Below are 20475 nucleotides of genomic sequence, written 5' to 3'. Positions count from 1 at the left end.
TGTGTTTAAATTTTAATAGATGCAATAAATGTTAACCAACTGTAGTTAGATGGTAGTTTCCTTTAATCTGATTTACCTATATCAATACATGGCCCTGTATGGATGTGTGTTCGTGTGAATGAATGACAAATTTAGCTTTGAGACTTTAATCTTGATTTATGACGATAATGTTTATAATATGTGTCTAATACTATATTATATGTGTATTGGTGCATGGCCGAGGTCATGAATGATAACTAACTTTAAATTTTTCTAAATCGGCTCTGGAAGGAAAGCTTAAACAACAGAATAAGCCGGGATAACGACAGTCTCTTCAAGAATGCCAGGAACTTTGATTTGCGTAAAAGACGTAAACGATTTTGATTTTCTTTCTAATTGAAATGTGTGTTCGATCTCCACTATGGAAATTCAGCTACTGGATAAAGGCTATTTAATGTTTGGAAATAACAGACAAACGATTAACTTAAAACTTCTCATCACCTGGGTTGGGTCAGGGCAACTCCCACTTGTGCAGTTGCCTGGATCCAGGTCAGGGCAGTATGAGGGAACATGTGTCTTTTCAGAATCAATTCGAAATTGATTAGCAAATAATAAAATTCGGGTATGAATCACCCTTTTAAAACTATTCAAGTTCCTTTACCATAATCTCATCATTATCCAGTAACCCTTTATCTCTAATTAATTTTCCTTTCTTCTTTTCTTCTTCTTTTTCTTCTGTCCTCCTACCTCCTTCTTCCTTCTCACTTCTCCTTTTCCTATTTCTAATAAAACTGAAGAGGGGTCGTGACTAGGAGTTGTCGCTTTAGACACTGTCATTAAATTCTTTTGATGTTTCTCTCCGGAAGTCGGATATAAATTAACCAACACGAGATATACGTAAACAGCAAAAATACCGAAATTTATTTTCACAATTATCCGATTAAGCTCAAGTTAGCGACAATCACTTTCCCAATCACGACGATTCTCTTTTTACTCTTCATGCAACACTTGATCGCTGATCGCCAAACCTTCACAGCTCTGGAAGTCACATTGGACGAAGGGGACTCTACCTTTCGTAAAAATCCCTAGAGGTTGCTTTGAAACAGAGGGGATTCTTCAATACAAACCATAACTCGCGAGGCTGCCATGAGCCGAGGAAGTTACTTAACGACCTAAAACTGAAGTAGCTACAAGACATCCCGTTGTCTGCCATGAGCGAAAGGGTTCCCGTATGAAACATTACTTCCTTCACCTCTGGTCATAGGAAGATATATCATACTTTGTAGACACAAAGACTATTTTTATATTTTTATAAAATAAATAGAATCCCTGACTATCATTGTCTCTTCCTACACAAATTATTACTACATGGTGGTTGGCGCAGAAGTTTTGTACGGGACGATGTTTTTATTAACTGTCTAACAGGTACAAGAATCAAATAGGTCAGTATCAAAATTTTTCTATGTTCCATTTTAACTTCTTATTCTTTTAATTCTTCATTTTTGTTTTAATGTGATTTTATGCTGTAAATAATATCTGGTAGGCAGACATTATAGATCAGAAAAAAGATAATACAAACTTTAATATGACAGAAGACGCATCTAGTATGTCCCATCTTAATAAATATTCCGGCCACGTGTTTGATATAAAGACCTAGATAGATTTTTGTTGTTCGATCACATGGCTACTATGTAGTCGTGGTCGTCAGCCAAGAAAAAGAAAATTTTACCGATATATTTACCAGATACAGCATTAGATTTAGTATTGTAACTCAAAAATCAGAATCAATTTGGGATGTTAACCTACGAAAATTTGGTAAATATATTGCATTCGTCAGCCAAGAAAAAGAAAATTTTACCGATATATTTACCAGATACAGCATTAGATTTAGTATTGTAACTCAAAAATCAGAATCAATTTGGGATGTTAACCTACGAAAATTTGGTAAAACTAAATTAATTGCATTACGCAGATCGAAGGTTCCGTCATATAAGTCAGAACAAAAATTGTTTCAGCAGAGACCCGAGGCACCTATAGATTTATACTTCGTGCGTAAATTTTGTTCAATTAGACAATTGCTACCGGACGCGTCAGAGGAACAGAAGATCCACCATTTATCACTAGGACTTCAACGGGATTTTCTTAATAAAACTGCACTGGAAAGATCTGAGGCAGTTGAAGCTTTGCAAACTAAATTAAACGCGTTAGAGTCCGCCAATGATCTTTTAAGTAAGTGAGACTATGTTGAATTTACGCAGAAAATACACACTTTATATGGCCATAACCCATCATTTATATTACCAAATGACCCAAAAATAACATATCCCATCCAACAACCTTACCATCATACTTTTCCTGTACAAACGCAACCTGCTATACATCAAATGCACAATTATATTCCAGTACCTCCACAACAAGTTAATAGCTATCAATCTAGCCCATCTTTAAAATCCTCTCAACCATTAGCACCAAATCCGCAAGAGCAATGTAAAGCTAGTCAAGAACCTAGGAACGTTCCCCAAAAGGAGAAAACGCCTGCTCAACCTGATTTTTCCACTTTGGCCAATAAAATGGCGGAACTAGATGTTAGTAATAGCACAATCAAGTTATAGAAATCAGCCAAAGATAGGGGACAGGAATTCACAAGAACACCCAATATCAAAATAATAAAGGGAAGAAAAGGCAGGGACAATCCCAGAACAATCAACGGGCCACACCTATGGAAGACCATATATTAGTCTCTTCCGTGTATCGAATGCGTGGACATGGAGCTTCTACATGTTATAGGCGTCAAAAAACGTGCAGGGCTGCCCCTTGAAAAGTGGGCCGATAGTCAAAATCATACAAATATCCGAGAAGAAAATATAAGTTAGTAATTATAATTCAAATGAAATAAATTATGACATTCCTGCTTCGGAGCACCAATCAGAAAATTTAGCATATCACTTTAGAAAATGAAACTAATAGATCAAATCTAGTAGTCAATACTAAATTAGAACCACAAATTGCGATAATAAATACAGGCAGTTCTATTTTAATATCACCCTTTGATAGTATACCACGAGGAACGGATCTAATTTCATTCCAAACTATAGTAAAGGGAGTATCAGGAAAAAACATTTATTTGAAACATTCAAGATAGGACAGACAACGTTTAGCCACTATTTTAGGATAGTAAACAGAACATTGTCAATCATTTTTGGAATTGATTCCCACCAAAGTACTTACGCCACCATCGATTTAAACACAATTTCTTTCTTTTAAATATCCATGGAAGTCAACACTACCAGCAACGAAGATGAAAGATGCATTATCAACTTTTACAGCACGAGTCATAATGCAACCTCAGCGATACTGTTCTTTCCTGACTAAGAACGTAACACTTCCTCCACGTTCGCATACATTCATTCCTGTTGTAAGAACGAAAGAATTACATGACAATTTTTTTTTTGTTATTATTCCCTGGAATATTTGAGATATAGATTACATGCTCTCGATCAGAAAATTGACGTTAACAAAATGACAATTTTAATCTCTAATCCCAACAGCCATACCATTACTATAAAGAAAAATAAACCAGTGGCGGTTGTCGAGGAGGTCACGAAATTTCTTTTAATGCTCTAGAAACACCAAATTCTTCAGAAAATCCGCACCAATACACGCCTAAGGGAGAAATTGAGGAATGTTTAAGATATACAGAGATTTTTTAAGAAAGAGCTCTTTGACGTCAAACCTAACTTATATAAAACTCAAAAACAGGCGGTTTATGACTTCTTTAAATATAAACTTTTCTACATATGTTCCCGATTATATTTGGATATTTTAGAGGGTACAAGATCATTATTTTAAGTAAGCCGCATTCCACGATCGCTCACCTCCCATTCCTCTCCATATATGAGACCAGGTAGATAAGCAAATTCAAGAACGTCTTAATGCAAAGCTCATTAGACCCACAGACAATAACAGCTTCAGTTCGCCACTTTAGGTTCTCCGCAAACCGGGTACACAACTGTTTCGAATTGTACTCAATTTGCAGAAGTGTAATAGTTATACAAAGTATTTATCAGTACCGTTTTAGTGAACAGAAGACGTTTTAAGCTCTCTAAAAGGAAAAACTTACATAAGTACTTTAGATTTATCGACTAGTTAATTCCAAATTATTTCCAAATTTTCCTTCATCTCAAAAGCCAAAAAATACATGACCTTTGAGGTCAATCACACAAGAAAGTCGTACGAATTTTTGAGGTTTGTTATAGAACATTACCTCAAGCAATCTTTGTCAATTCTGAGGAGAATGATTTTGAACGGATTACCCAACAGAATAACTTCATTTGCAGATTATATTGTGTGCGGGAGCTACGACGTCCAGCAGTAATTAGAGGATTTAGAACTTTTATTCAAGAAACTTAGAAAAAACGACTCTCGTGCCTCACCGAAGAAAACACACTTGGGCTATCACAAGTTGAACGTTTTAGGATATCTTATCAGTGGAAAATCCATGAAAATATCACCTAAAATTGGTAAGAAGGGGCTTTAAAAGGCCACTCACAAAAAGAATTCTTAAAAGTGTTATTTGGTTATGCTCGTACCTTAGGGCTCATATTAAAGATTTTACAACAAAAATTGAACCATTTCAACAATTGGCAACTCCTAACTCGAAATTCAAGTGGACAAAGGAACATGATATTCTTTTCGAACAATTAAAGGAGGACTCCGAGCTCCACCTCTTAAGCATTTCGATTATTCTCTAGAAATCATAGTTTATACCGTCAGCATCAAGATACAAGCGGGGGGTATACTTGCTTGTTATAATCCAGAAACAAACACGGAGAGGGTAGTCACATACTATAGTAGGTTGACCAAATCGGAACAAAAGGCTAGTATTTGGTAGAAGGAACTATATGCTCTTATATACACCTTACGAAAATTTCGTTACTTTCTACTCAACAGAAAATTTAATATTTATGTGGACGCCAAATGCCTAGCTACACTGAACACACAGCCAAATAAGATTGGGAAATACACCAGGTATAAACTATTTTAGTCGACGATGACTTTAACTTACCAGGCTCTAAACACCCAGCCGACATCATTAGCAGGCTTAAGAAAACAAAGGACATATTAAACGAAGAACAGAATAAAGATGACAATGAGGAAAAAACGAAGATTATCATGCATTCAGATCTAATAGTCTTCAGATTAATGTTTTACAAACGGAGGATAGCGATCTTTTACCTAATACAGCGAAGGAACAGCGTAAATACCTTGTATGATAATTATAAGGATATTATCTCCGTGTTGGAAGGAAAGGAGCCTGACAAACTTTCTGCAGTTTGAGCGGCAAGACTTTTTTGTCTTAAGGACGGTATATTTTACATAAACAGAACAATCCTAAATACGGACTTTTACATCTTTTATGTATACCGAAGTCTTTGGCTAACCTGTGGTCATCTTACACACATTCAACAAGCGATCCACCGCTCCGCATTTCGGATTTTCCAAATCTTATGAAACTGCTATAAGAAAACTCTATATGCCTCTTCTTCAGAATTATCTTCCCCATAAGATACGTACGTGTCCTGAATGCCAGAAATTAAAGAGACTACCGGAGAAAAAACAGGTTGAGCTATTGCATCATCCTGTAGGACACATTGAGGAAGCTTGGGTATATGATGAGCTTGCATTGCATCCTTTCTAAATGAAGAAGGACGAAATAAGTATATATTAGTGGCAACAGAACTAGCTACGTGCTATGTAATTGCAAGGATAGTGGATTCAATAACTGCCGTAAACAAAAAATTTTTGGAACATAAAATCATTTTAAAATTTCGAGCATTCACATTATATTTGATCAACATCCAGTGTACGGAGCCGCCCGTCTGCAGCACAGAAGTATGACCACCTAAAAATACTATCACCCTTCGATAGACTTAATAGAACAAATGATTAAAATTATACAGAGTTGTCTTAAATTTTTCGTACAGGAGCAGACTGATTAGGAAAACTGGCTACCGCATATTATTTTTGGAATGAATATGCATGTACAAAATGGAACTAGATACTCATCTGGCTTTTTTTATTATTTGGATACAAGCCTAGAGTTCCAACAGAATGCACATTTGGTTCCAAAGAAGACTATACAAGTGGACAAAAACAAAATTAATGGTCTTTGAACCTATTAGAGAAAAGGTTCAAACCAATCCCACAGAGCAAGGAATATTTTCTTAACCAAAAGAAAATATTTTCCTTGGTTTCCAAAAGGTTTTCCTTCTCTGGAGATTTCCATGCTGCTTTCCCTAATGTATTCCGAATATTTCCGGAAAACATTTTCCCAAAAATGTTTAAAAAACATTTTAGAAATTACCGAAAGTACATTTTGAGAATGCTAGCCGGAAAATAATTCAGGAAAATATTCACAAAATGTATTAGAAATATTTTATTGGATGTAATCTAATATGTTTTCACTGTTGACAAGGAAAATATTTTCGAAATAATACTAAAAATGTTTTCCATATATGATATGGAAAACAATGAAACGAAATATATTTCATGTATTTAAAAAATGTTTTCTAATACGTTATTTGCAACATTTTCTAGTTTTACAAGAAAACATATTGAATATATATTTTTAAAACGTTTAGAATATTTTAAAAATAAATTCTTTCGTAATATAAGAAATGAAAATGAAATGAAATTTTTGAGTTTTACGTCCCACACTTATGCCGGTTAGACTAAGGGAGACGGTGATGATCTATAATGAATGAAATGATGGAATGAAGAAAGTGGGAGGAAATGGGAGAACCCACGCACACGGTGTTTGTCCACCACAAAGTTCACTTGGCGGGAGCAGGGTTTGAAGCTGAGACCCCTAGCGCCACAGGTGAACGCTCTACCACTGAGCCACCGCGGCCCCTGTAAAATAAGAAATATTTTTCAGAAATGTTTTAAAAAGGTTTACTTAATTTTAACAAAAGTATTTTGGTAATCTTCTCTTATAACGTAAATGAAATATTTCGTACAATATTTTAGTATTATTTCCAGAATATTTTATCGAAGTTTGAATATAAAACTTTAAAACAGGAAAAGAAGACATTAAAAATGAATAGAAAATGTTTTCCGTTATGTTTTGGGAAATATTTTCTTTTTAGCGAACAACATTTTCTGATATATTATAGAAACATTTTTACATTGTTTTCAGAATATACTCTTCCGTTACTGGAGAAACTATATTCCTTGTTACATCTGAGAAGAATTCCAAATATTTACCGGAAATATTTTTTAAAAATGTTTGGAAAACATTTTCTGAAATACAGGAAGTATATTTTTAGAATGTTAGAAGGAAAATAATCTAAGGAAAATTTTCACAAATTGTACTAGAAATATTGTGTTGAATGTAATGTAATATGTTTTCAATGTTGAGAGAGAAAATGTTTTCGAAGTAATACTGAAAATGTTTTACATATATGATATAAAAAACAGAATAGGAAATGTATTCCATATATTTTACAAATATTTTTCAACGTGTTTCTTGCAATCTTTTCTATAGTTACGAGAAAACGTATGAAATTTAATTTTTATATATATATATATATATATATATATATATATATATATATATATATATATATATATATATATATATATATATATATATAGATAGATAGATAGATAGATAGATAGATATTGTTATACATTTTTAAATATTTAAAATAATTATTAAAAATGATTATTAAAAATTATTTTTAATGATTATTAAAAAACTGTTATAATGAAAATTTAAAATGAAACAGTAAATATCTATTTTTCGGTACTTTGTTCCCATAATGTTCGGCAGGTAGTACTAAATCTTTTGCTTTCAAAGGCTCCAACCTGTCACGTTATGTCACTGTCTTGACGTACGGTACAGCATTCATGCCGTAATTTTTCATATAAACTTATGGACTGTGAGCTGTTTCTCCATACTCCTTGCTCGGTTGGTACATAAATTGATGCACCAATGATGTCTGTCTTTACTCCTAACCTCCCTTCTTCGCAATTACAGAAGAAAGACATCTTCTAGCTCTTTACTAGTGGGTAACGTTCCCATTATAGCCGACACGTTCCCACGTTGAATGGCTATGCTTATGCGCTGAATCAGGAAACTTTTTGTTCGATTATCTCCTGATTTAATCGATAGACGGTGATCGATTTCTTTTATAAATTTGAGGCCTCCTTCTTCCCAAGAACCGCTAGACTCAATTGCTATTGCGACAAAGCAATAGTTATCGAGTATATTGCTATATTTATTCCTTTTTTCTTTCGCTCTTCGAGCAGCTACGAGTCCAGCTTGTACTGAGGCACATTGTAGGTTGGAGGGGGCATAGGTGTCTGAACATGTGAAGTCCCAAATCAATGCCTTTCCTTTCTTCCAAGGTATTAATGTCATACCATCGGGTCTTTTTCCGTCAGATCGGCTGCATCCAATCGGTTCCCTCACTGCTGGGACTCCTTCTGATATTAGTGCTCTTAATATTATATCATTTACACTTGAATGACGTGGGTGTCTGCCTGCGCTGCTTTTACACGACAAACCGTGTAATCCTTTTTTATCTACAAAGGTGTTACAAATGGGGCAGTGGTGTGGTTCACATATATCTGCTCCCAACCGTAGTGCAACTGATACTCGGAAGCTCTCATTGGATAGGTGTGGGCCCAGAGATGGTGATGGTAGAGCTTGAAGCCATGCTCCGTTTTCTGGGGACATGACAGCTAAAAGTCTGGCTTTATCTTCAATGTTATTTGTAGTCTGCAATAAAGAAGCTGCCTGGCAATTAACGATGGGCTCGTCCCAAGCCGACTGATTGTTACGATTTTCGAGAGCCGGAGGGTCTAACCCAACTAAATTTGTCCATTTAGCTATACAGTCCATCACATCCGGATTGGTGATTTCGTCGTTATCCCATTGAAGAAGAGAACTAACTATTTGACTTGCACCGTAGAAAGACGCTAAAAAAGACGGAATAGCCATATCTGTGGCGCGACGGATTCCAAGGCCTCCATTTTTGACTGGTAAAGAAGCTTGTATCCAAGAGTTGTTATTAAGAGAACAATTGAGGATGGATTCCAGACCAGTTTTAAGAGTATCGTCATACTTTTCCAATAGTGCATCTTCCTTCCAAGATGGAGAGCATCGGAGGAAATAAAATAATCTCGGCATTCCAAATGAAGCCCTTAACAGGTAAAAAGCAGAATGGGCTGAAAGCTTGGGAAGTCGTGACAAAAAATTCTAGTTTTGAGATTTTGTCTAGTAACATTTTGCTCCGTGCCTCTGTTGAGATAGCTGAACCTAAAAGCTCTGCATTACTTGGTGAAGGAGCTGAATACCAGGTGCTGATTTATTAAATATATCATAGAAGTTCTTGATTTGTTCTTCTGTAGCACCGAGGAATCCTACTTCGCATTTGGAGCAATTTAGCGATAACCCAATTGATGATGCATGTATACGAATGCTGTCTAATGTTTGTAGTATTACGTCTGTATTTCCAACTATTGTTCCATCATCCAAATACCAGACATTCAGCTCTGCGTTTATATTATTAACAATTGGTTGGAGAGTCATAGCAAACAGTACTGGACCTAACGGATCACCTTGTTGAACACCTCGCTGTGATAAAATAGTGTTATCTCCTATATATAGGTTGCTTGGTTGAGAATAGCATTGAGAGATGTACGAAAAATATGCTGGAAAATTATTTTTAACAGATAGCAACATGGAATCTCGATTTAACTCATTGAAGGCATTTCTGAAATCGATTTTTAAAAATGCTTTCACTTGGGTGTGCGAACTAGAATAATATGTGCGGGCTGCATGTACTGCTGCTTCCGTCCCAAATGGGACACAGACTCCTAGTTGGTGTGGATATAGTATGTTGATTAGTGATTCCCGCATCTTGTAGCAGATTATTTTGACCGACAATCGTCTCCAAATATTGCCCACGGCTATTGGCCGAATGCCTCCGCTTTTTTTCTTAAGGGCAAGTAAGGACGCACCGAAGAATATCGGTCTCAATGTTGTAGGTACATTTTCCGATATAATGAGGTGTAACAGTTCTCTGATAACACTGATAAGCTGATCTCTATATTCATAATCGTGTGATAGAACTAAATCTTTTAGAATTGAAGCTCTGAGGCTATCCATTCCACCGGCGGATCCAGAAGGAAAAGATTTAATTGCTTTCAATAATTCAGTTGATGATATTTTAGTTGCTGATGCTGATGCCTCTGGAGGTTCAGGAATGTCTAATAAATGTGAGTGAGCTGGATGTTTTGCTCTGAGTGCTTCTAACAATGAATTATCTAGAGTTGCTATCGAGTCTTCGGATGTTAATAGTTTTACTGCACCTCTAACATCACCGTCTGATAGTTTATTTTCAATGTTCTTGCTGTGGATTTTGAGAAATCACGAACTTTGTATAATTTAATGAATTCGGCTGACAAAGATTCTCGATGATTATCCGACCAGTTTCGTAGTCTTTGCTTCACCCATGTGGTGAGGTTGGTAACTTTTTCGGCATATCGAGGAATACAGAGAACCACATAAGGTAAGATTAAAAGACCTAGCCAAGCATCAATACTATTAGTATTCGTGACCTTTTGTAGAACTTCACTTAAGGAGTGAGCCATAGCTTGTCTGGCGCCTCGGGGAACTCGTCGGAGTGTAGGAATGTGGGACTTAAAAAAAAATAACAGTTCGCCTATTTTAGCTGTTGAGTCCGTTGAATTTTCATCAATCGCTTCGTGTGTTAATATATTTGAAATATAGGTAATGGCACTTTTCGCATTGGAAGAAGATAGATTTCTCTTGAGTGATTCGCGGTGGCATCTACTAGTATGTATGGCTAGACCTCGTTGGCTTAGAAAACACGTATGGCAATATGAACATTGCGCTTCATCTGGCTTGCTAGATGTGTCCAAATTCGGACCTGGATCTTCCTTCTGAAATGTTTCTGAAACATTTTTCTAATTTAAATATGTTGGAGATTTTTTTATGCACGGGTCGGGCTTGGGCGGGCCGGCGCTTCAGGTAGGGCAGGGCTCGGGCGATTATTTGCAGTTCTTTAATAATTATTGACTTTAGTTAAATGATAATTGCAATAAAACCAACGAAGAGTGAAAGGTATTAAAAACAATGCAATTTTTACAGTAGGTATTGCTCAGCGGCTCCACTTTTCCTATATAGAGAATTAATTGTTCACCCTAGTGATCGGCACGGGCCGGGCTTGGGCGAGTTGGCTCCACTATTAATTTGGGCCGGGCCGGGCTTGGGACAAAAACTTCCAAAATTTTCCGGGCCTGCGTTGGGCTGGGCCGGGCCTAGCTACATTCGAGCCAGATTAAGCTCGGGCCAAAAAATTCGGCTCTTGCAGATCGCTAATGAGTATATATACAAAGTGTTCGCGTGCACTGTTTGCAGCGTTTGGGAGGTGAATGTACTCATCAAAACATGAAAAAAAGTGTATGAACATGTGGTCAAAAGCAGGGATGCCACATTTAGTAATTTCGTACTGGATTCAGTGATTTGCTATTGAACTAGTGATCTAGTACGTACTTCGGGTAAATCTGCACATTCTAGTGACTTTTGGCGTTTCCCTTCTGACGCAGACAAGTGGTAAGGAAATGGTTCTTACAAATGGCAAGGAAATTACTCATCTAATTAAGGTAATTTAGCTTAACTTTATTCTTCTACGAGAACAAACATGTGAAAGTCTTTGCAACCATTACTTTTTTGGCGAATGTTCCACCACAGTTCTTGTTTTACATATCACACCACAATCAAGGGCGCCCATCTTGTAGTTTCCAAGGAGGGGCAAGTATAAGCGACGTTTCATATATAGTTTTAAATTTTGCTGTAACTAATGTAAACATTCTATTGGGGTTTCGATATTCTGAAGTACAATTTCTTCTAGGGGGCGAGCGCCCCACCTTGCCCTTCTTGATCGGCGCCCTTTATCACAATAATTTACTAGAATCAGTTGCCTTTAACGGAACTCGGAGCTCTTAATTCACTTCACAACTAATTGTTCCACAATTAATCTAAGGCAGCGTTTCCCAACTGGTGTGCCGCGCCACACTGGTGTGCCGTGAATGGGCCGTTGGTGTGCCGCGAGTAAATCGAAACAAAATTATTAATTCTATAACAATTAAATTGCAAGACATAGGGAAAAATGTATATTTGTATTTCACATTACTATGAACCTCTAATATAAATCTACAATTTTAAGTTCCATACCGCGTTACTTAATATTGAAAAAGGTATTTGTTATCATTGTTATGACGTTATGACCATTATTGCTTCTTTATTGTTGCAGACTATTTCGTAACTTCAAATTTTAAAATATCCAATCCTTTCGAAAAAAAAAAAAAACATGCATACGAATTACCCACATTTCTGTTTTAAAAGTAAAAGAGATTTGTTTGTACGTTCGTTATTTAGTGATCTTCCTTGTTAGTGAAAGTTTGGAAACAGTTTTCGAAAAAGAAAGCGTATTTTTAAAAACCTAAGTCCAATATTTCATTGCAATTGTTTTCTATTTTTAAATTAGTATAAAAATTAAGCATCATTTACCATGGTGGAAAATCAGTGATCGAGCTTTCTTCTCTGTGAGGATATCGGTAATCACAGAAAAATATACCATGGTATTTTATATTTAAATATAATAAAATCTATGAGTGTGCCGCAAGAATTCAAGTTACATTCATAGTGTGCCGCAAGTTGAAAAAGGTTGGGAAACGCTGATCTAAGGTTTGCTGTTGACGAGGATTTTGCAGTGCATGTATGTACTACAACTACACAATAGAATAACAATAACCTACCGGCATTACTGCAATCGACAAAAGATAAACGCTTTGTTCCTGCTCCTGTATTTATGATTTGGCTTGCATTAAGCACTTCACATTTCGTCCCCTACCTCCCAGATCGCTATTTCAACTGTGAAGCAGTGGGGTAGGGAAGGGGGGCCCCAGAGGGGTCCAACCCCTCAAAGAGGTCCGACAATGTACTTTGATGTTTGTAATTTTTTTTAATATATTTTTATGTTTATATATTTTTTTTATTTGTAATTTTTCTATATGTACCTATAACAGCACTTGGACCCCCCAAACACACATCCTGGCTACACTACTGGCGTGAAGTATTTTGAACATATTCCTTCTTTTGCTTCAATATGTATTGTGTCATTTCATATCGAGATTCGAGAAGACTGATAAACTTTAACTCCTTTAAAATATGTTTAGAAGTGTTCGTCAAATAGTTAAAATAGAAAAATTCTTGGAATAATCTCTTTTATATTGCATTTTATGTTAATGTTTACACATATAATTAATAGAGACTTTTGTGCAAGCCTCCCGTGAAAATTTTTGGGGGACCAGTAAAAATTTAGGGGGTCCGGCCCCCCTTGCCCTCGTGGATACGGGCCTGATATACATCCATTCATCCTATGCAAGTAAAAGGAAAGCTTATTCAGCCTACAATTGCTCGAATACTACTGTTATTATTGTCAATGATAATTTCATGACAGAAAAAGGAGATAAAAAGTGAAAATGTAAAATTAGAAGCTTCCTGTGCTTTTGCCAACTATTAGCATCTAACGTAAGATTCATACAGCAGCGTAAAAATTACAGAATTTCACGTAGAACTATCGCACTAAAAATTGATTAATAATAATATAAACGGCACATTACATTATGATGTGTAATGCAAACAAAATATGTGACCAGAAATGTAGCATACAAATTAGCCTCTACGACTTCTTTGAACATCCGTTCCTTTCCCTATCCGGATCTGATTCTGATAACGCCAAACAGGCGCGCATCCAGTATTTTTTGTTCGGAAGGGTCCAAGGTTTGTGGGGAGGGGTGAGGTCTAATATTACAAGTCACTATGTTTATATAGTATTGAACGGGTATTATTCTGCACCCAAAAAGACGATAAGTAATTGTAAAGTACTTCTACCTATATTTTCAGAAAAAATGACAAAATTATATAGTTTTTATAAGAGAAATAGTACAGATAAAGTGTAAGATTAAATCTTCATGCTACAACAATCATTTTTCTGCTAAACAAGTATAGTTTTATTACGAAAGTGCAGAAATATATATTGACTTCAGAAGTTTTGGAGGGCAGTAGCGTACCCAGGAATTTATTTCGGGGGGCTCTAAACTAAATATGAAGGTATTTTATATTAAAATTCCTAAAATTGCCCCTAAAATTAGGCTAAATTTACAAAAAAAGTCGAAATTTCGTGGGGATCCGGACCCCCAGGACCCACCCCCTGCGTACGTCCCTGTTGGAGGGGTTCCCACCTGGTGAATCCCGTGGGTGCGCCCCTGCTCCAAAGAGGCCACAAATATATTAAAATAATAGTAATAATAACAGGTCTAATATAAAAAGGACTACGAACTTTGTCCTCCTTCTGCAAAAAATTCCGGATGCCCACTCTACACTCTACACCACACACTGAGAAAAATTCGCTCTCCGGACAGCGGTATATTGTACAAATATACGAAATCTTCTTGCTTACTACAGAAATCAGTATGAAGTATACGTTATCCATATGCTAAATACGCACTGCCTTTAGATGTTACATCATGCTGTTGCAGGATGTCTGACATCTAAGAGTTTTCCGTATATCACATGCATATACTTATGTTACATTCCTCAGCTGTATGTTATATACCTCCATTTGTATGTGAGATCCTGACCGCCTACATTGTTTCATACGGAAAGTACGTATAGATGGAACACTTATACTGAAAGTATTATAAAACATGCGTTTTCAGTTATACGTCTGTTGTACGTTAAGTCCAAAAACTACAGGAATTACGCATGTGACCTACCTTTTTAAGTATGCCACCTACAAATATTTTTCTCAGTGCACGGGCCGCCACTGAGCTACAGTGCGCTCCAGTAAAACTACTATCATTCTTACTTTATTTGTTTAAATAATAGGCTATTTAACTTACCTTTGAACAGACGTGTCCTTTACCGAAAATGAATCTGAGTATTTTCACTATTCTTCCATTAACTTCGTCTGTTCTTTCTACTTTGAATGCACTTTCAATTCTTATTAATTTTAAAATGTACGATTTCACGGAAACGCAAAATCAATTTGATTTTAAACGGATAATGAATGTATTATACGACGAAACCACTTAATTAAAATAAGAGAGGAATAAATATGTGAGCTCGCTTGAATTCTTCAATGCATGGATGCATCTCACTCACTGCTTGACGTTTGGCGAGACGAGATTAAGCTAATAGCCTCAAAAGAAGAAGGGTTGCCAGGTCGCTCTCACTTTTCTGTCTTTTCTTTCTGTGTCTGATTTTAGTCCTTCATATTTGTATAGGCCAAAAGAACAGTCAGCGATCCTTTGCACTCCAAAACATTTTACTTAGGTGAAATTAAAATGCAGTACATGAGCAAAATAAATAATAATTTACTTTATTACTCGTGTTTAGTTATAAAATAAGCACTAGTTTGAAGTGCCTCTATTCCAGATCCACGATAAGAAAAAAAAATTACGAATAAAAGTTTACTAAATTTTCTCGCTCTCACTTTTCACATTAAATAATATTGTACTGCAGTTACTACTACAAAAATATTTATTTAGGAAATATAAACAAAATTATAATGAGTGTCATCGCAAGATCGTATTGAAGAAAATTTACCTCCAGAGAGCAAATTATCCCTTGGAGGCGGGCAGATTTGAGGCTTATTCTGGGGAGGATATCAATTTTATTTCACCTTCCTTTGTGGCAATGGAATACAAATCATCACATTTCTCCCCAAAAGACACATTTCAAATCAGATTATTGGGGGGTATTCCCCCAGTTCCAAGATTGGAGGAGACATGTCCCTCTCATCCCCCGGGAACTGCGCCAGTGCCCCCATGGTTCTTTTAATGTGTTTGGCTATGTCGTTATCAAACTTTGCAAAGAGTTCTACCACTTTCAAAAAATTACTATTATTACTTGTATAAAGTTATGTGATGTTCCGAGTAACGGTAGACATTGTTCACCTAAAAACTGTATTATTGCAACTAGTCGTTCTGTTAGGTTCTTCCAATGTTGTGCTTTGGCATTTAATGTTTTCTGGTGAGTTCTGTGTCAATTGTAAGACCACTCTTCAGTCTTAACGAAAGCTCCATCCACCCTCTTTGCGACTTAAGATGAATAGGAGAGCTAACACGTCTAGCCAAAGCTTCAGAAATGTGGCGCCAATTGTTATAACCATCAACTGTAAAAGATATTTTTCTCATGAAAAATAATTTGCAAGAAAACCGGAAAACAGCACTTTTACTTTCTGAATAAACTAACTACTTTCAGAACACAGTTTCGCAATTACATAATGTACTTGTATCAGTTACCTATGAATCAACGGTTGAAATTATCTCCCGGGTACAGTTGTCAAACTTGGTTAATTGCTTTGGAGGATCTCTTTTGACTAGGGTGGTTCTAATAAAAATCATTTACGGTATACTACGAGACCAATTCGCTGGATTGAAAAATAAAAGGGAATGCTCTGAATTTCCTGAGTGAGTATTTTCCTGAATGTAAGTGAAGTAAGTTCAGTTACATTCCCAGGTGAGCACAATTTTATTTTTCCGTGTGGTCCTATTACGAAACATTATATTTTGATAGTATTCTTTTCTTTCTCAAATTTTGCCGCCTATTAGACTTGCCGCCCTGGACGGTGGCACGGCTTGACTCCCCCCTCGCGCCATCATTCACTCGCCTTAATCATCCGTCTCCCTTAGCCTAAAGAGCATAATGGTGGGTCGTTAAAGAAAAATTTCATTTCATTTCATATCTCACTTACAATGATTCAACCGTGCACTCACTTCTTGCAACCTTAATATCACTCATCTCCCGGTGCCATATAACTACTAAATTTTCCACAGTGATATAACTCGGACGACAATACAATATTCTATTGTTACTTTTACTGTATATACTCCTATTAATTTAATTTACTGAAATATTCAAGTTATTAATATTGTTCTCTGCTAATTATACGACATCCTATTTTGTTATGCAACAAAAAATGCTTGGTAGTTGGCATCTACAATAAAACATGCAAGAGATCTTCATAAATTAAGATTCAGATTATGAAACAGGCCCGAATCCAAGGGGGTCTAGGGGGGCCGGGCATGTCCCGCACAAAAGCCGCGTTCACAAAAGCCGGTGATGGAGACCACACTCATATACAATACAATCAATTTACAATATAATCATATGAGAGTGCTCCCCATGATTTTCTTTTTAGGCATGCATAAATTGATTTTTTAAAAAGTAATTATGTTAAAAAAAACTAATTTACTTTTTCAGTACGATTTGTTTTGTTTTGTTTCATGTTTTAAGGAAAGCATGTTTTTAAAAAAGTAATGTTTTTTTTTTTTTTCATGCAGACCGTTAGATAACTGGAGAACTACCTGAACGAAGAGATAACGAGCGAACTCCGATGGTCCAAAAGAGTCTGAGGAAACTATGGTACTATTGAAGATGACGCGTAGACCACTCCCGGTGAAACACTTGCGAAGCCTAAGTCGACGAATAATCTAAATAATAACATTTTAAACATAATACATAATGTGTTGCTAACTAACTAACTTTATGGCCTATGGAACCCGGAGGTTCAATGCCGCGTTCACAAAAGCTCTCCACTGACTTCTATCCTTAGCTAACTGCATCCAGTTTCTACTTTGTATTCCTATCTTTGCGAGATCCATCTTAATATTATCCTCCCATCTGCTCCTAGGTCTTCCTAATGGTCGTTTTCTGATTGGTTTTCCAGTCAAGACTTTGAAAGCGTTTCTACTTTCTTCCATTCTAGCTACATGACCCGCCCACCTAAGCCTCCTAGACTTGACGACCTATCAATGTTGGGTAAACCGTATAAATTATGTAGTTCCTCGTTATGAAGTTTCCGCCATTCCCCATTCCCGTTCCTCTTGGGTCCGAATATTCGTCTCAAGATCTTGTTCTCAAATATTTTCAGTCTATGTTCTTCCCTCAGAGTAAGCGACCATGTTTCCCAACCATACAGAACAACAGGCATGATTATCGTTTTATATATTTTAAGCTTCAAATTCCTCGACAGACTTCGCAATGACAAGAGATTTTGAACTGAATAATAACACGAATTCCCTGCTTTTAGTCGACATTTAATTTCTTCGTGAATAGGATTTTCCTCTGTTAATATTGATCCTAGATATTTCAAAGCATCCACTTTATCAAAAGTATTATTTAATATTTTAACGCATCCATAACTTACCGTATTACGGTCCCGACGCACTTCCATGTATTTAGTTTTCTTAACATTTACTTCTAAACCCATGTCCCTGCAAGTGTTTAATAAGACCTCTGCATTTCTTTTTATTATTCTCCTATCATCCCCTATTAAATTTACATCAGCATACGCCATAACCTGGTGAACACCGTTCAACTCTAGGCGCTGCTTGCTATCTTTGATTTTCCTTATAGCATATTCCAGGACAAAGTTGAATAATAATGGCGACAACGTATCTCCTTGTTTCAGTCCATTCTCGATGCGAAAGCTCGTGGACAAAATTTTCCTATCCGGACTTTACTTTGGGATTCATTTAAACATATCTTAATTAATCTAATTAGCTTTTACGGTATTCCAAATTCTGTAAGAACGTTAAACAATCTTTCTCTCTTAACCGAGTCGTAAGCCTTTCTAAAATCAATAAATAGTTGATGTAATGTGTTACTATTGTGCGTAATTATTTCCATTTCTAAAATAAATTTTTGATCACTGGCAATCTTGTACAAGAATATCACTAGGTTCCAAACGGGAAAATCCCTATCTGTCGGAGAAAGTTTTGCTGCTTCTTGTTAGATGAAATAAAATAAACAATGAATGTACTTTAGGGAATGTATTGGTGTGGCCCTTCGACCACTCCAATATGTACAGTCAGCGTCAAAAGTTCTTTCTGTTGATTAAAGTAGTTTTTTAAATAACATCAAAACGGAAGGAAAATTTGAGGACAGTTTTCAGTACATTGAAAAGAATGTAATTTTCTGTTCCAGTCATACCACCGTTGCACTTCCAGCCTTTATTTCTTTATTCTCAAAATAAATTTTACCGAACGGAAAGAATTTTTGTCGCTGACTGTACTATCACGTTCAAATGTTCTTTTTTGAAGATTAGCGTTCCTTTTCTGCACTGTGGCTATCTGAGACGTGGATCTACAGTTCGTAGTAAAATGAGAAACACCATAATGAGGTCAAAATGCAATCCTCTCCCACCAGGAGTCGAACCCGGAATCTGTACACCAAGAGTCTACGGGGTAATATAATGATACAGAATTGTCATAGAGTCTATGTGATTTTTTGGATAATTGAACGCTACGTCACTATTCTGTCCTTCGCTTTAGACATAGCTTAAAATAGTTCAGCAAGCTGCGAAGACAACATATCGATACAATACTATCGATATACAATACTATCTAAACTACCGTGAACCGGGGCAATGCTGAACCTGAACGAACAGGGGAAAAGATTTCGGTTTTACCCTGAGTGTAAAATATGCAATGAATGTGTAAATTAAATATATGGAGATATATAACAAAGTAATACAGGTCTTACATTGTGTATTTTTTTAGCCCCACTTTGGCCCCAATAAAAATTCTGTACAGAGCCTAATTTCTCAATTTTTCGTGGGTCTGTACTTTTTGACAAATGAAATTTAAAAATATTTTCCAGGCAGATTATTGCAGAAAATGTATCAGCGTCGCTATCTGCAAGTATTACTGTAGTGGTCATCTAGGCTAAGTTGTGTTGCCTAAAAATGACCTCACATTCAAAGAGGGACAAAATTTTTTCGGAATGGGACAATATTGAATAGCGGGGCAATGCTGAACAATAATAATGTAGGCTATTCATAGTTAGTTAATTTACTTGTCCCATTTTGTGCCTGATAATGACTCATAACAAAACAACGTACATAGACAATGATATTTATTGACATTTTTTTTTTAAATGATGAACATGAAAATCGTACTGCAATTAAAGTTGAACAGTGGTTATTGGTTAAATACGTACTTAGGAAAGAATTCAGCGAAGCATATTGTTGGCCAAGTAATTCAATTAGTTGATTCTTTTTATGTCAGATTTGTTCGCAAAAATATGAATGGTACTATATTTTACTGGGCAGAACAAGAGGGCGTGGATACTGTTTCCGTTGATGATGTGGTCCTGCTGTTGCATCAACTTGTGCTAGACAGATTGGGCACAACTATGTCTTTTTCAGTTGCATTTGAGGGTCTGAATGTACAGTAAATAGATGTTCATGCAGTAAATAGATTAGTTCATGCATTGAATAGATGTTCATACAGTAAATAGATTATTTTTGACAGGTAGCCCAATGTTTTTGTGGCAAATCTGTTTATTTTGTTTCATTTATGCTTCTGTTAAGCATTGGTAATTTTTTACAA

At 36.1% G+C, this 20475-nt stretch overlaps 1 protein-coding gene across 2 annotated transcripts in view; it reads right to left on the bottom strand.

Annotated features, from left to right (window-relative positions):
* The window catches only part of LOC145668212 (uncharacterized), a 93739-nt gene that overhangs the window by 58986 nt on the left and 14278 nt on the right, over positions 1-20475 (bottom strand). Inside the window, exon 1 of one of the 2 annotated variants that reach the window (XM_081735861.1) lies at positions 14980-15230. The exons of the other annotated variant lie outside the window; for it this stretch is intronic. The gene's annotated coding sequence lies outside the window, so the exon portion shown is untranslated. Of the gene's footprint in view, positions 1-14979; positions 15231-20475 lie in introns of those variants that run through there. 2 annotated transcript variants of the gene reach the window in all.

Source organism: Thermobia domestica, chromosome 13 (assembly GCF_964235325.1).
Source record: "Thermobia domestica chromosome 13, izTheDome1.hap1.1, whole genome shotgun sequence".
NCBI lineage: Eukaryota > Metazoa > Arthropoda > Insecta > Zygentoma > Lepismatidae > Thermobia > Thermobia domestica.
This window is presented reverse-complemented; position numbering and strand designations above follow the sequence as displayed.